This window comes from Apium graveolens, chromosome 1 (assembly GCF_009905375.1).
Source record: "Apium graveolens cultivar Ventura chromosome 1, ASM990537v1, whole genome shotgun sequence".
In the NCBI taxonomy this organism is placed as follows: domain Eukaryota; kingdom Viridiplantae; phylum Streptophyta; class Magnoliopsida; order Apiales; family Apiaceae; genus Apium; species Apium graveolens.
The window spans coordinates 21,637,722-21,655,828 of record NC_133647.1 but is presented as its reverse complement, the minus strand read 5'-3'; the positions used below and the strand labels follow the sequence as shown (position 1 = coordinate 21,655,828).

The 18,107-nt window shown below is 41.0% G+C and overlaps 1 non-coding gene across 1 annotated transcript; it reads right to left on the bottom strand.

The window, feature by feature from the left end:
- Nucleotides 1-15,080: 15,080 nt before the first annotated feature.
- LOC141682868 (small nucleolar RNA R71) lies at nt 15,081-15,187 on the bottom strand. Its single transcript, XR_012559980.1, has one exon. It is a non-coding gene; the product is annotated as a small nucleolar RNA R71 (small nucleolar RNA).
- Between the last annotated feature and the right edge of the window lie 2,920 nt (nt 15,188-18,107).

The following is an 18,107-nucleotide window of genomic DNA, read 5'->3' as shown; positions in this document are numbered from 1 at the left end:
TTCCGACCAACTGGGATGTTAATTGAAGGTTACAGAAAAATGATGAGGTTCCTGGTCTCCAGGGCTTTTAATCTGCACATCTTCAACGAATTCTGGACGGATATTTGAGCTTGAGGTCGTGATAGGGATAAATAAATCCTGATAATGGGCTGCTAGACCCAATAAGAAGATGTTTGATATTCAGACCAGAAAGGTTAAGCCTGATGGACCAGATCAGGTCTGGTCGAATAAAAATGGTCCAAAAGCCCTGATTATTAATTAATTTCGTAATTAATTAATAAGGGAAAAATCAGCTGTTGAGAAGAGTCCTGATAAGGATATAAATCCTTATAGATAAGCCTCAAGGGGACCTAAAAGGATAAGGAATCAGTTTCCTACTATCTAGGACTCCAAAGTCCATTCTAATTATGAGACTTGCCCACCAAGTCTCCTATACCAAGTCCAATTCAAGGACCACCAACATCTATATAAGGGGTCTCACCCCACAGATCAGAACTACGTTTTTTGGCTTGATTCTCTAATTCACAGAGATACGTAGGCATCTCGTAAAGGCAGATTGAGTCACGAAGCACGAGAGCAACCATTAAAGGCCTTGAGCTCCCGAATCTTAGTAATAAATACAGCAAATAATAACCTTAGCTTTTATCCATAACATTTGGCGCCGTCTGTGGGAAAATACAACAACAACCATGGCGAGAACACGGAGAACAATTGGAGCTCTAGAGGAAGGAACACCATTAGAGACAACCCAGGTGATTTCATCAACCGTGGAGGTTCCTCCCCATTCAACTTATGCATCTACTCAAGGGGAAGCCCAGACAGGGGCAACTCAACCTCAGCCACAAGGGACAACTCCCCCGACTATTCAAGGTACGAATCCTCAAGTTCAACAAGTACATATACCTGTGAATTCTCGACCCGTCGGGTATGAATATTCAACTGTTGTTACTACTAACCCCCCTTATGGGATGCCCCTTCACCCTGAGGTTGGGGGAAGCGGATATGCTGGGCGAAGTGAAGCACGAGGGCGGTCGCCCCCCTATATACGAGGTTTGGATCCTATCCCTGAGGATCGGGAATTTTCTGGTCCATACACTGAGAGAGACTCCAAATCTTCGGATGATGAAGTGGCCCCGAGAAGGAGGCGTCCTGGAAAAGAGCCAATGGCCGATGGAAGGCAACGCCCCCAAAGCACCCCAGGGGTGAATCCCCAAGAAGTGCAGGAAAAGATCAGGGCTCATGAGGCTGAAATCCAAAGGCTGAGGCGTGATTTGGAGGCTCACCAAGCCACCAGACCCCACATACCTCCTAGGGGGAGAAATCCTCCTCCTATCATAGACCTGGATGGTCCGGTAAGAAGAAGGGCTGCTGTCCCAAGAACTGATCCAAGCAATCTCCTTCCCCTTGGAGATCCTGACGATCCAACTCCACCCTTCACAGAAGAGATAATGAATGCCCATATCTCAAGGAAATTCAAGATGCCCACTATTAAAGCCTATGATGGCACGGGAGACCCCGCTAATCATGTTAGGACATTCTCTAATGCACTGTTGCTGCAACCCGTGAATGATGCTATAAAATGTCGGGCCTTCCCTCAAACCCTGTCGGGTATGGCTCAAAGATGGTACAGTCGCCTACCCCCAAATTCTATTGGATCATTCAGAGAATTAAGTCAGGCTTTTATTAAGCAATTCATCAGTGGAAGAGTCCATGAAAAAAGTTCAGCATCTCTTATGAGTCTTGTGCAGGGAGCTAAGGAATCCTTAAGAGATTACCTGAATCGTTTTACAAAGGAAGCTTTAAAAGTCCCAGACCTTGATGATAAGGTAGCCATGATAGCACTGCAACAAGGAACTAGGGATGAGTTTTTCAAGATGTCTTTGGCCAAACGACCCCCTGAGAGCATGTTGCAGCTCCAAGAGAGGGCAGGGAAGTATATCAAGGTTGAAGAAATTATGAGGAAGACCGTAGTAAGTAATGAGCCCACTGGAGGCAAGAAACGAAAAACTGATTTGGAGTATATCGCTAAGGACAAATATCCTAGAACCGAACAAAACCCTGATTCAACCCCCAAGAAGGGAGGACCTGGGCAAAAGTTCACTGAATACGCTAAGCTGAATGCTCCCAGAAGTTAGATTTTGATGGAGATTGAGAAAGACAGAGATATTCGCTGGCCTAAGCCCTTGAAGGCTGATCCCGCCAAGCTAGATAAGGGCAAGTATTGCAGGTTTCACAAAGATGTTGGCCATGACATCGATGAGTGTAGGCAATTGAAAGATGAAATTGAGTTTTGATTCGAAAAGGAAGATTGAACAAGTATACTGGAGATGGAGGGGACATAAATAATAATGGAAGGAAGAACTTTGAAGATCGTAGGAGGGACCAAGACGATCAGGGGCGAAACCCCCAGCCTAGAGGACCAGTTATAAACACCATTTATGGAGGGCCGAGACCTCGAGGGCCTGTGATAAACACGATCTTTGGAGGTCCAACTGCTGCTGGATTGTCCAAAAATTCCAGAAAGGCATATACTAGAGAGGTTATGCATATTGTTGGAGAAGCCCCGAAGAGGGCCAGGACAGAAGTAACATTGGCTTTTGATGATTCCGACCTAGAGGGTGTGAAGTTTCCCCATGACGACCCGCTGGTCATAACACCAATAATAGGAAATAGCCCGGTTAAGAGGGTCCTTGTGGATAATGGTGCTTCTGTGGATATCTTGCTCCATGACACCTTTCTAAGGATGGGGTATAACGACTCCCAGTTAACACCAACCGACATGCCGATATATCGATTTGCTGGAGTAGAATGTCCTGTGGAAGGGATAATCAAATTGCCAACCACCATAGGTACGGAGCCAAGGCAAGCAACGCAGATGCTGGATTTCGTGGTGGTAAAGGCTAGTTCGACTTATAATGCTATCATGGGAAGAACAGGGATACATGCCTTCAAGGCAGTTCCCTCTTCCTACCACTCAGTCATGAAGTTTCCCACCCGAAACGGGATTGGAGAAGAAAGAGGAGATCAAAAAATGGCTAGAAGCTGTTATGTGGCCTCTTTGAGGGCAGATGGAGTCGGGGGGCAGGTTCTTCCTATTGAAGATATGGATGTTCGAGAAAATGATGAGAATAGAGGAAGGCCAGCAGAAGAATTGGTCTCGGTTCCTTTAGACCCCGAGAATCCTGAGAGGACGACTTTCATTGGAGCCACGTTAGAGGAGCCCCTTAGAGGGAAATTAGTGAAATTTTTGCAAGAAAATAGTGATGTGTTTGCATGGTCAGCAGCTGATATGCCAGGCATAGACCCGGAGTTAATTACTCACAAGCTAAACGTGGATCCAAGCCGGAAGACAGTGAAACAAAAGAAAAGAAATTTTGCCCCGGAAAGACAAGAGGCTATAAGGCAGGAAGTGGAAAAGCTCTTAGAGGCTGGTTTCATTGAGGAGATTCAATTTCCGGAGTGGTTAGCAAACCCTGTAATGGTAAAGAAGGCTAATGGAAAGTGGAGGATGTGTATAGACTTCACCGATCTGAATGATGCATGCCCCAAAGACTGTTTTCCGCTGCCTAGAATTGATACCTTGATTGATGCCACCGCTGGACATGAGATGCTGAGTTTCATGGATGGGTTTAGCGGATACAACCAGATCAAAATGCATAAGGATGACATTCCAAAGGTATCATTTATCACTGACTTTGGTGTTTATTGTTATCTTGTTATGGCGTTTGGTCTCAAGAATGCAGGAGCCACCTATTAAAGGTTGGTGAATAGAATTTTTAAGGATCTTATCGGTGAGACTATGGAAGTCTATGTTGATGACATGTTAGTCAAGAGTCTAGTAAAGACTGATCATATAGCCCATTTAAGGGAAGCTTTTGAGGTCCTGAGGTACCACAAGATGATGTTGAATCCTACGAAGTGTGCTTTCGGAGTAGGATCTGGAAAATTCTTGGGATTGATGGTCTCAAAGAGGGGAATTGAGGCTAACCCGGATAAGATAAAGGCAATCCTGGACATGGAACCACCAAAAACTGTTAAGGATGTTCAGAAGCTTACAGGAAGGGTTGCTGCATTAGGACGATTCATCTCCAAGTCAGGAGACAAGTGCTTGTCATTTTTCAAGTCACTAAAGAACATCAAAGACTTCGTATGGAGTGAGGAAAATCAGAAGGCATTTGAAGAGTTAAAGAAGTATATGGGCCAGGCCCCGTTGTTGGCCAAGCCAGTTCTGAATGAAGTTTTATTCTTGTACTTGGCTGTTTCAGAGAGCGCCTTGAGCGCGGTGTTGGTTAAGGAGGAACTGAAAGTCCTGAAACCCGTGTACTATGTCAGCAAAATTTTGCATGGTGCTGAGTTGAATTATTCAGCCATTGAGAAATTCGCTTTGGCCTTGGTAATGGCTTCAAGAAAGCTGCGTCCTTATTTTCAAGCTCACCAAATTGAAGTGCTAACAAATCAGCCACTGAGAAATATCATTCACAGTCCCAAGGCAAGTGGGAGACTGATTAAGTGGGCAATAGAGTTGGGAGAGTTCGATCTCAAGTATAAGCCACGTACGGCCATAAAAGCCCAGGCACTAGCTGACTTCGTGGTGGAATGTACCATACCCAACCAAGAAGTCGGGGGGCAGGAAGATACCATACCTCAAGACAAGAGAGTCGACAATGGGGACAGGGAGAAGAATGACAAGGAGAAAGAATATTGGGTTCTCTATTTTGATGGAGCATCAAAAACAAATTCCAGTGGAGCAGGGTTGGTTTTGCAAAGCCCTGATGGGTTCTTAATTGAGTATGCTATGAAGTTAGATTTTCCAACCACAAACAATGAGGCAGAGTATGAAGCCCTGATAGCTGGCCTTGGTCTAGCTGGGACACTTAGAGTCAAAAACTTAAAGGTCCGTGGAGACTCGAAGCTGATCATATCCCAGGTAAAGGGAGAATTTGAGGCAAGGGATGATACGATGGCTAAGTATGTCCGCCTAGTAAGGGCTGTGATGACCCACTTTAATGAATGCCATGTTGAACACATTCCAAGGGAAGAAAACGTTAAGGCGGATGCGCTATCAAAGTTCGCTTCGTCTGAGATTGAAGAAAGTTCAGGAAGTGTGTACTTCCGTGTTTTGAAGACACGGAGCATAGATGTTAAGCTAGTGGCTCCCATAGGCTTGGGGACGTCATGGATTGATCCCATCAAGGCTCACATTCAGACCGGTTGGTTGCCAAGTGATGCAACTGAAGCACGGAAGTTAACTGTTCGGGCACTAAGATACTCTTTGATAGACGGGATTCTTTACAAAAGATCTTTTGTGGTTCCCTACTTGAGGTGTCTCAGGCCCGATGAGGCACGCTTGGCTCTTGAAGAAGTGCATGAAGGTATTTGTGGACAACACTTGGGGGGCAGGGCCTTGGCTCATAAGATAACTCGTTTAGGCTTCTATTGGCCAGAAATGATGGCTGATGCCAAAGAATATGTAAAGAAGTGTGACCGCTGTCAGAAGCATGCACCAATTGTTAGACAACCCCCTGAGATGCTGACCTCTATCAACTCGCCTATTCCCTTTGCCATGTGGGGGATGGATATTCTAGGGCCTTTCCCTATGGCCACAGCACAAAGGAAGTTTCTGATGGTAGCCATTGATTATTTCACTAAGTGGATTGAAGCCAAGCCCTTGGCCAAAATCACAACTAAACAGGTTGCACAATTCCTGTGGGAAAACATTATGTGCCGATATGGAATTCCCCGTATCCTCGTCACTGACAATGGAACATAATTCAACAACGAGGAATTCAAGAAGTATTGTGAAGAAAATGAAATTGAGTTACGGTTCACCTCTGTGGCTCACCCACAAGCTAATGGGCAAGCAGAAGTAGCAAATCGAATAATCCTGGATGGATTAAAGAAAAGGATCGAGAAGTGAAGAAATAATTGGGTGGATGAGATACTTCCCATATTATGGGCCTATAGGACTACCTGTAGAGTTACGACAGGAGCAACTCCCTTCATGTTGGCGTATGGGGCAGAAGCAGTAGTTCCCGTGGAGATATCGCATTCCTCTCCAAGGATTCAGACTTTCAATGCTGTAGAAAATGAGGAAGGGCAGAGGTTAGCCCTGGATCTAATTGATGAAGTGCGAGATGAGGCACATGCAAAGATAGTAGAATATCAGAAAAAGGCTTCATTCTATTACAACCTAAGGGTTAAAGAGAGATTTTTTAAACAAGGAGATCTAGTCTTGAGAAAAATAGAGGCTTCTGGTGTTGGACAGAAAGGAAAGCTTGCCCCGAATTGGGAAGGGCCGTACAGAGTCAAGAGCGTTCAGGGTAGAGGAACCTACAAGCTGGAAACTATGGAAGGTTTTGAAGTCCCGAGAACCTGGCACGCACAAAACCTGAAGGTTTACTATGTGTAAGATAGGAGAAGTACGATTCTCACTTGTCATTGACAAGTAGGTTTAAAAGCACCTTGAAGCTTTGCTTGCATAGGATTTTATATTCCAGTAGAATTTACATTGTCTAGTTATTGTTGATTAGGGTCGAACCCATGCTATGTAAGGTTTTGGAAAACCAGACTTCATATTAAAGAGTTTGAAATTATTTCTATCTAAGGATGTTTAAGGTTCAAATGCATATTAAGATTGTAAAGATAAAACAGAAAAAGGCAAGAAAAGCAACATATAGAATACAAGCCCCGAAGGGTAATAAGTTCTGAATGCGATTAAGTCAATACATAGAAAGCCACAATGGGCCAAACAAGAAAAACAAAATACTCAAAGATCCTTGAAGAAGTCATCATCGATGTTTCCTTCATTGGCAGCAGAAGAAGGAACTGGAACATGATCAGCACCTCGAGGAGAAACAGCTTCGGCCTCAGCAGAAGAAGCAAGAATAGGAGAAAGAGGGATATCATCAAGAAGAGGCTCTTTCCCAGGAATATCAGGGACTGGATAGGCAGTAAGAGTCACCTCCGGAATCTTCTTCCCAATCTCCTCTACTATCTGCTCCCAACAGCTAGAAAAGGTCTCCGGGAAGTTAGCATCGTACTCAGCATTTAGGACATCCTAAAAGTCCTGAGATGCCTTATACTCAGCTATCACCTCAGCTCGGGCCCTTTGAGCATCCAGCTCCAGCTTACGAACTTTCTCCTTCTCGTCCGCCAGCTCCTTCTCTACCTCACGAAAACGAGTGAAGTTGGCCTCGGAAGCCTTGAGGTACCTATCCCTGTCCCTCTCAGCAATAGTTAGGCTGGTCCTCACATCCTTCAAATTGTGAAGGGCAGCCTGGAGATAGGTATTCATCTGCACGAACATATCAAAGTACAGTAAGTAATAATAAACAAAAAAAAAACAGTTAAAAAAGGAAGAGGCTTACAGAAGCCACGGCCTGAGCACCCAGACGTTCAATCTGTAGGTCATCAGAAGACTCGACGATCTCAGCCCTGTCACGAGGCGTGATCACACTCTGAGACCAAACGGCGGCAACCTCGGAACTCCCTACCACCGTGTCCCTCCTCTGAAGGCCCCAAGTGACGGTAAAGGGAGAGTTATCTTCATCAAGGCTAGGAGGCCTCTGGGATAAAAAAGTAGGGACGGCCTCCTGAACCGTGACTGAAGGGCCGTCACCAATCCTAACCCGCTTGTCGCGGTGGCTCTCAACAGCGGAGCCCTTGGCGGCACGGGCCTCCCGCTTCTTGAAGATCGTGTCCAAAGCGGCCCTAGCTGCAGGCAAATACGAGCACGTAAGAAAAAGGACAAATAGAGAATGGAGGAAATGGAACAAAAAGGGGAAAGAAATACCCTCGGGACCAAGGTCACTTAGACCTACACCTTGCAAATTACCCTCTGAAAGGATGAGAGCGCAATGGTGCAAGTTATCAGCAGTAATGGCCTTGATGGCCGCATCCTCATCTATCCCCAATTTTAGGTCTCTTAAAGACCCGTCTATACTTTTTGAGAAGTTGGGCCTGAAAAAATGGTCCCAACCCTCCTCGGAATCCAGAAATATATAAAACCACTCACTCTTCCATGTTGGATACGAGTCGGGATTGGTTCCAGAAATAAAGCAGGAACGAGCCAAGGATCTATGAACTATTTTGACCCATCCTTGGTCCTCAGAAGCATTTACAAATTTAAATAAATAACGAAAGACACAAACATTTGGCTCAAAACCGTGTTTACGAGATTGGGCCATATAACAGTGAATAAAACGCCAAGAGTTGGGAGTGAGTTGGGTCGGACAGACTCGGGCCTCAGCCAAAAGGCGAAAAACAAAAGGATGAGGAGGTAGGCGAAAACCAGCATAGAAGGTTTCCTTATAGACCCGAATGGCCCCAGGTTTTGGGTAGCAGGCCCTATCATTTGGGCCTGGAGCCTCGGCCCTATAAGGGTGGGAAATGCCAAAAAGGCGGGCTATGGTACCTACTTGATCTGGACCAAATCTAGAAGGATAATTATATGCATCTAAGTGTAACATGTTAGGAAAGGCTTGCCCAAATTCGGTTAAAAGATCCCTAAGAGAAATAACTGAGGAATGTACAAGAGATTTTTTACCTCGGCTGGCCCTAGAGGGACGGGCAACAGCTTGGGGGACATGAGAGTGAGATGAATCGGAATCCGCCATGGATGAAGACAAAAACCCAGGAAGCTCTTGAAAGTAAGTAAAGAAGATGAAGATTCAAACGGAATCTTCAAAATAAGCCCAGAAAGCGGCGGAGTAGAAAGCCGGAAATCGCTTGGAGGTGGCGATTCTTGAGAGACTAATTACAGAGTTGAAATTTAGAAATTTTTGTGAAAGTGAAGTGTGAGAAATGAACTTACACTCCACCTCTTATATAGAGGAGCTCAAAGATGCACAAACGGGCCTGGGCCTAAGAAAAAGGCGGGAAGCCCATAAGATTTGAATTTTGAAAAGATTTAAAATCAAAGTTCAATGAATGAATCAAGGCTCGAACAGCCTCAACAACGCTCAGGATACATCGTCCCTAGCCGTTGTTAGAAGTGTGGCTCCTAGGCGTGGTACAACAACGCCCAGAAAGCATCTGTATTCAACAACGCTCAGGATACATCGTCCCTAGCCGTTGTTAGAAGTGTGGCTCCTAGGCGTGGTACAACAACGCCCAGAAAGCATCTGTATTCAACAACGCTCAGGATACATCGTCCCTAGCCGTTGTTAGAAGTATGGCTCCTAGGCGTGGTACAACAACGCCCAGGAAGCATCTGTATTCAACAACGCCCAGGATGCAAGTTTCCTAGACGTTGTTAGAAAACTGTCTCCTAGGCGTGGGTGCACAACGTCTAGGATCTATGAAAGCATCTGTCTTCAACAACGCCCAGGACGCAAGTTTCCTAGACGTTGTTAGAAAACTGTCTCCTAGGCGTGGGTGCACAACGTCTAGGATCTATGAAAGCATCTGTCTTAAACAACGCCCAGGACGCAAGTTTCCTAGACGTTGTTAGGAAACCGTCTCCTAGGCGTGGATCAACAACGCCCAGGAAGCATCAGCCTCCAACAACGCCCAGGACGCAAGTTTTCCTAGACGTTGTTAGGAAACTGTCTCCTAGGCGTGGATCAACAACGCCTAGGATGTATTGAGCAACAAAAATTCTGTTTTTCTGATTATTTAATTAGAAAAATAAGAAAATTCCTTAAATATTTTCTGAAAAATGTTAATATTTTCAGAGATAAGGAAAAAATCCTGGAAAATTACAAAAAATAAGGAAATTCCTTAAATAGTTTCTGAAAAATGTTAATGTTTTCAGAAATAAGGAATAAATCCAGAAATTAAGGATAAATCCCAGAAATTAAGGGAAAAATCCAGAAATTAAGGATAAATCCCAGAAATTAAGGGAAAATTCCAGAAATTAAGGATAAATCCCAGAAATTAAGGGAAAAATCCAGAAATTAAGGATAAATCCCAGAAATTAAGGGAAAATTCCAGAAATTAAGGATAAATCCCAGAAATTAAGGGAAAAATCCAGAAATTAAGGGAAAATCCAGAAATTAAGGGTAAATCCCAGAAAAATAAGGAAAAATCCCAGAAAAATTAGGGAAAATTCCAGAAATTAGGGAAAAATCCCGGAAATAAGGGAAAAATTCCTGGAAATCAAAATAATTCCTAAATAAAAGGAAAAATTCGTTGTAAACGTGTAGGTCGCTCCACACTTTACGCAAGAACGAAACCCTGTAAGGGAATGAATAGACTTAACTTCTGCGAAACATAGTCAATGTTTCCCAAAAGTTGGGGGGTAAATGATAGGGATAAATAAATCCTGATAATGGGCTGCTAGACCCAATAAGAAGATGTTTGATATTCAGACCAGAAAGGTTAAGCCTGATGGACCGGATCAGGTCTGGTCGAATAAAAATGGCCCAAAAGCCCTGATTATTAATTAATTTCGTAATTAATTAATAAGGGAAAAATCAGCTGTTGAGAAGAGTCCTGATAAGGATATAAATCCTTATAGATAAGCCTCAAGGGGACCTAAAAGGATAAGGAATCAGTTTCCTACTATCTAGGACTCCAAAGTCCATTCTAATTATGAGACTTGCCCACCAAGTCTCCTATACCAAGTCCAATTCAAGGACCACCAACATCTATATAAGGGGTCTCACCCCACAGATCAGAACTACGTTTTTTGGCTTGATTCTCTAATTCACAGAGATACGTAGGCATCTCGTAAAGGCAGATTGAGTCACGAAGCACGAGAGCAGCCATTAAAGGCCTTGAGCTCCCGAATCTTAGTAATAAATACAGCAAATAATAACCTTAGCTTTTTATCCATAACAGGTCGGCCGGCAATGGGGGCCACCGGCGACCGAGGAAGAAGGTGGCAAAATTGCAATTTTGCCACCGAATTTTCTCCATTTTTGCAAAAACAGAACCCTGTTTTAAAAACTTATAAAAAAAAGATTTATGTTTAAAAATATTTTAAAAATGACATTTTGTTAATTCAATAATCAGAAAAATATTTATTTATTTATTTTAAATTCAGAAAATTCTTTTTAATTATTTATTTACTTAAAAATAAACCTGATTTATTTTATTAATTAATTTTAATTAGTTTTTAATTATTTTAATTAATCTATTAATTTAATATTAATTGATTAGTTAATTTAAATAATTATTAATTAATTTTAATTGATTTAATAATTAGATTTAACTATTCTTTTTCATTTAAAAATTCTGAGATATAGTTTCGAGCTTTAAAATATTATTTAAAATTATTTTCAAAGCTCGATAATTAGTATTAAATGATTTTAAAGTCAGATTCGGGTGTTCGCACCCTATTATTTAATTATAAAATGATTCGGAGTCCCGTTTTAATTCCGAAAAATGTTCCAAAATTTATATTAAATACCTGGAAAATCATTTTAACCCCGAATCTTCTTTGAATAATTATTTGGATCGAATATCTTACATGTTGCGTGCTATGTGTGATCCAATTGATGTATAATTTGACTTTATGTGTATTTTTTGATAGTTTTTGCTGTAACTTTCAATCCGTACGTCAGATTTGGGTGAAACGAAGGGTAGATAGAAGCTTGTAATGTGTGGAATGAAATGAGAATTAGTATTGATACATACATGTAATGTTTAATAGAGGAAGTGAGACGTAGAAAGGGGAAGCAAGTAGTCAGTGAGTGGGAACCAGTTGATGAGCGCAAGTAGAGTAAAAGCGGATTGATAAGGCAAGTGTTTATGCTCTTCCTTGTAATACAATTGCAAGTATTCCTAATGGTTCTTGTTCTATATTGCAAGTACTTTGAAGTATTTAACCCTAAACCCTGATTCTTATTGATCTTGAGCCGCAAGCCCGTTTTCTTGTAAACCATTAATTGTTGAATTCTTGGATACGAACCACACCTATATGATACTACTCCACAAATATATATCTACCACATACTTATTCTTGATACGAAATTGCTTAACATACCAACCCTTATGTCTTGTATAACAGAAGACCAATTCTTGTAACTCTTGAACCCTTGGGTCTTCTGCTTTCTGATTCTTTCTTTGATTGGAACCCAACCTTTATGATTTCCTTGTTATACCTTGATGGAACTATGAATCACCTTGTACTTCGAGATACGTGTTATTTATGATTCAGCATATTGAAATTTCATTACTTATCATATTGTTATTATAGAATTGGATTTTTTTTAATATGGACCAGATTCGTGGTCATAATAAGCCAATGTGTGCCTTGGTTCCAGTATATAGAGCAAAGTTGGGAGCCTTGCTCGGGGTTAGTGCGTGACTGATCATTAGCCTAACCTTGGTTTTTAAAATGAAAGTTAATATCCAATTCTAATCATTGTTTATCAAGAAACTGGATTCCTTATATCATTTCAATTGATCATTATTTAATCTCAGTGTTGTTATTATGACTTGCTGAGCTAGTTAGCACACTCTTACAAATCTGTTTATATCCTTTTCCAGTGGAAAAGGAAATTGGTGGTAGCGAGGATCCCCAAATAAGTGTACGAGCTAGGTATCCAGGTTGAAATGGAATAAGCTAGCAGATGATGTTTGGCTTAGTGTGTGTTAATAGTTTGTAATAAATTTTACTTCCGTTGTAATGTAAATAAACTGGGTTTTGGTACGTTTGTATTATAAATAAGGTTGTGGCTTGTGGGCATACTTTAAACTGCTTCAATCTGTGGATAATGGTAAGTAGGGTCATTGCATATATATTATTATATTCATAAACAGGTTTAAATATGGTATGTGTGTGTGTTAGGGACCCCAAACCTCTGACCCGGGTTTGGAGGGCGTCATAATTCAAGTTAAACCCTTTTTGTGTCATTTGTAATATATTGTAAATAGGTATCGATTTACGCTGAGGGTTAAGGGCTTACTTCTCTTCTATTTTGCTAATGTTATCAAGAATGGATTTGGTTCTATTTATCTAACAACTAAATTAACTAATAAGAGAAAAAGTTTATTTGTAAAAAATTAAATAAATATGTTGGAAAGCATGCAGCTTCACCCTGAACTCATGACACAATTCTGAAATTTGTCTGATATGTTCTGAAAGATACGTGTAGGGAACCTGCCCTGCCCATATAGAAATAATTTATGCTACCCATATAACCCCATGACCACATAGAAAGGTTAAAATGAGTTACACACTTATACAACTAATCCCATGACCACATAAAAAGATTAATTGACTTTACAGAGATAGCAATCACAAAACGTAACTGGATGACTGATAAGTGGATATTATATACATTTAGAATGCTTCATACAGCTGAAGTTAATGACTTGACCTCAACTATGTGGTGTTTTTGATGCATTTTTGTTGAGTCTTTGCAGAGCTATAACTAGAGGTAGGAATGGACTTTTCTATGCTTCTATGGTGGAATGAGTTTGGGAAATGAAGACCAAAAACTTCCAAGAGGAGCAGAGCGAGAAACAAAGAAAACGAAAATTCTTCGGCAAAAGGCAAGCGTGGTCGTCTCTACCTTGGCGCGCCCGCGCTGCCCTAGACAGACACCCAGTGCGCCCGCGCTGTGTCTTGGCATGTCCGCGCTAGACGGCTAAGAAGAAGAAGATCTAGTTTTACATCTTTTTTTGTATTCTTCTAATTAGGCGATACTTTGGATGCTCATTTCGGATTTATTTTCTAAACCTTAATACTTTAATATTCTCGTGTAGTATTCATAACCTTTTTACTATCATGTTTTTATTGGAACCCATGATGACGAGCCGTTCGATTATGAACTCATCGTTATCATGGGATTCTAATAGATTTATTTATGGAGTTTAGTAGTTGACTGCCTTAAAGTTTTTAGTGTGTGATGAATTATTGATTTCCTCGTATGGTTGTGCTTAATCTTCTTGGATGCGTAGCTAACATCTAAGTTGTATTGTTAATCTCCATTGAATGTGAAAGTGGATATAGAGGTTTAGAACTTACCATGCTAGCATAGTTTATGGATGTTTTGACATGCATGATTCGTAATATAATTTTAACCATCTTACGCTGCCCTATGTGATCTTAATGGACAACTTGCTCTTAAAACGTTATGTTTTCAAATATTATAGACATATAGGGTCCAAGAATAATTGGTGTCTTCTAGCTTCTATCCAATTTTGTTGGATGCTGAGTGGTAGGGTATACGTATATCGAAAGATAGCGTGCACTAATTTAGTATTGTCTGATTAGTTATCATAACCGTCACATACTATGATTAAAGGCATAAATCTGAATGAAGTATTTAATAAAGTTGGAATCCCATATTTTATTTCACATAAGTAACTTGATTTTAATCTCTTAGTTAATTCATTCTAGCATAATTATTTTTAGTTAGTTTAATTAGATAATCAAACTCAACTTGATATTTGTCTTAGCAGTGAATAATAATCACACATTGCTGTATAAGTGCACATTCTGAACTAAACCAGTCCATTTGGGAACCAACTAAACTTAATCTTATACTACTTGTGACAACGTACGCTTACGTGTTTTTATGTGAACAAGTTTTTGGCACCGCTGTCGGGGACTCGGTATTAAATTTAGTTTATGTGTTTGTCATCAGTGGTCGTTAAAGTTCACTAAGTCGGATTATTTCTCTTACCAATTTTACTTTGCTTGTGTGTTTCAGGTATTCGAGCGAGCGTGTATGCGAACATATTCTCAATCTCGTAAGGACACACTAGAAGAAGTAGAAACAGAAGTGATCATTACAGTAGGAGAACCAGTAGCAGAAACAAAAGTATTGAAGGATTATTCTCAACCGAAAATCAATGGCATTCAGTCTAGCATTGTCAGACCATCTATTGCAATGAATACCTTTGAAATCAAGCCCGACACGATTCAAGTGGTACAGAATTCAGTCCAGTTTGGAAGTGCTCCAACGGAAGACCCCAATATGCACATTAGGGATTTCATCGAGATTTACGACACCTTCAATGTTCAACGATGTTTTGGAATATACGGTGAAACTGAGACTTTTCTTTTTTCTCTGAGGGATAAAGGTAAGAGTTGGTTGCACTCTCTACGAGCAGGTTCTATTACGACATGGGAGGATCTGGCTCAGAAATTTCTTACTAAATTCTTCCCTATGGCAAAAATAGCTGTAATCAAGAATGCTCTTACTCAATTTGAACAGCAATCGGGAGAATCTTTATGTGAATCTTGGGAGCGCTATAAGGAGTTGCTTAGGAAGCGTCCTCATCATGGAATGCTGTATTGGATGGTAATTAATTGCTTCTATAATGGGTTGGGAGCACAGTCAAGACCCATGCTAGATGTAGCATCAGGTGGAGCCTTATGGGCTAAGAGCCATGAGGAAGCTTATGAGCTAATTGAAATGATGGCTGCTAATGAATATCATAATCCAACTCAGAGACTACCACAAGGCAAGGTAGCAGGAATTTTGGAGGTGGATATAGCTACGGCTATAGCGGCTCAACTAAAGGCGTTGACTATGAAAGTGGATTCTCTGACCAACTATGGAGTTCTTCAGATAGCAAGTGTTTGTGAACTTTGTGTAGGTGCACATGCGACGGATCAATATGATATATCTAGTGAGTCAGCACAGTTTGTGAGCAATTTTCAGAGACCACAGGAACCAGTTCCTGCTGCTTATCATCCTAATAACCAAAACCATCCTAATTTCAGCTGGAGCAATAATTTTAGTGGTATACAACATCCACAACAGCCTTACCAGTAGTTTGGAGCCAAACCATTCAGCCCTCGTGGTTTTCAACAATATTATGCACCAAGGCAACAATTTCAGCCACCGGGAATGCAACAACAATCTCATGGAAGTGTTGGTCAATCTGCTAATGAAAAATATGAATTGGAAGAATTGAGGCTAATGTGTAAAAGCCAAGCGGTTTTGATCAAAACTTTAGAGAATCAAATAGGAAAAATTGCTAATGCGTTGCTGAATAGACCACAAGGAACTCTTCCTAGTGATACAGAGGCTAACCTAGGAAAGAGGGAAGTAAAAGAACAGTTGAAAGCAGTCACTTTGAGATCAGGAAAAGTCACTAACCATCAAAAATCAACAGCTAAGCAAAACGGAAAAGTGCACGGGCAGAAGGTCAGCGCACCCGTGCTACCTCTCAGCGCGCCCGCGCCCTCCCCAGAACCAGAAGGTGGAAGTTTTGATGATAAAACATATCAGAAGGATGACAAAACGGAAATGAACAAAAATTATGTTGAATAATCTACTCCTGAGGAGATTGCGGGAAACAAACAGGTCTATCTGCCTCCTCCATATCCAAAAAGACTTCAGAAGCAGAAGATCGACAAGCAGTTTGCCAAATAAATGGAGGTTTTCAAGAAATTGCATATTAACATACCTTTTGTGGAAGCTCTAGAACAGATGCCGAGCTATGCTAAGTTCATGAAGGGTATTTTATCTCGGAAGTTAAAACTTGAGGAGTTGGAAATCGTTGCTTTAACGGAAGAGTGTAGTGCAGTGCTGTAACATAAATTGCCTCCTAAACTTAAAGATTCGGGCAGTTTCATGATATCATGCACTATTGGTAAGTTATCTTTCGACAGGTGCTTGTGCGACTTGGGAGCTAGTATCAATCTGAAGCCAATATCTGTCATCATGCAACTTAGTCTGCCTGATCCAAAACCTACAACCATTTCCTTACAACTGGCTGATCGGTCCGTCACTTATCTGAGAGGTATAGTGGAAGATGTCTTGGTTAAAGTGGATAAACTCATCTTCCCTGCTGATTTTGTCATTCTAGACTTTGAGAAGGATAAGAAGGTTCCTATTCTCTTGGGAACACCATTCTTAGCTACATGACGAACTTTGATTGATATGCAAAAAGGAGAGCTTACATTGAGGGTTCAAGATCAGGATGCCACTTTTAATTTGTTCAATACAATGAAATTCCCAACAGATGAAGAGGAATGCTATAAAATAGAGCTGGTCGACTCTGTAGTGAATTTGGAGATTGAGAAATTGCTAAGGTCAGATACCTTAGAGAGAGCCTTAATAAGGGAATCTAATATTGAAGACGAAAAAGGAGAAGAGCAACTTTAATTGTTGAATACATCTCCATGGAAGAGGAAGTTGGATATGCCATTCGAGTCTCTTGGATTAGCAGAGCTAAAAAATTCTCAGGAGCGTCTTAAACCATCTATTGAAGAAGCTCCCACACATGAGCTCAAACCACTTCCGGATCTCTTGAGGTATGCATTTTTAGGTGATGCATCTACATTACCTGTTATTATTGCGTCTAACCTGTCAAGTAGTGATGAAGACAAGCTTTTGCGAATTCTGAGAGAGTTTAAATCAATAATCTGAAGGACTATAGAAGATATCAAGGGAATCATCCCTTCTTATTGTATGCATAAAATTCTTCTTGAGGAAGGAAGTAAACCTACCATTGAACATCAGAGAAGACTCGATCATATCATGAAAGAGGCGGTGAAGAAAGAAATTCTTAAATGGCTGGATGCAGGGATGATTTATTCTATTTCAGATAGTTTATGGGTGAGCCCGGTGCAGTGTGTGCATAAGAAATGAGGCATTACAGTTGTAACTAATGAGAAGAATGAGCTCATCCCTACTCGAACAGTCACATGGTGGAGAGTATGTATGGATTATCGAAAGTTGAATAAAACCACCAGAAAAGAACATTTTATGTTTCCATTCGTCGATTAAATGCTTGATAGGTTGGCTGGTCATGAGTATTATTTCCTTTTGGATGGGTACTCAGATTATAATCAGATTTGTATTACCCCAGAAGATCAGGAGAAGACCACTTTTACTTATCCTTTTGGCACTTTCGCTTTCCGCCGAGTTTGTTTTGGGCTCTATGGTGCACCTGCTACTTTTCAGAGATGCATGATGGTCATATTCTATGACATGATTGGTATAAACGTGGAAGTTTTCATGGATGATTTTTCCATTTTCGGATCTTCATATGATGAGTGTTTGCATAATCTGGGCTTGGTGCTGAAAAGGTGTGTTGAGACCAATCTGGTGCTTAACTGGGAAAAATGTCACTTCATGGTGCAACAAGGTATCATTCTTGGGCACAGGGTATCTAGAAAAGGGCTGGAAGTGGATAAGGAGAAAGTGGAGACTATTGAAAATCTTCCTCCACCAATCTCAGTTAAAGGAATCCGC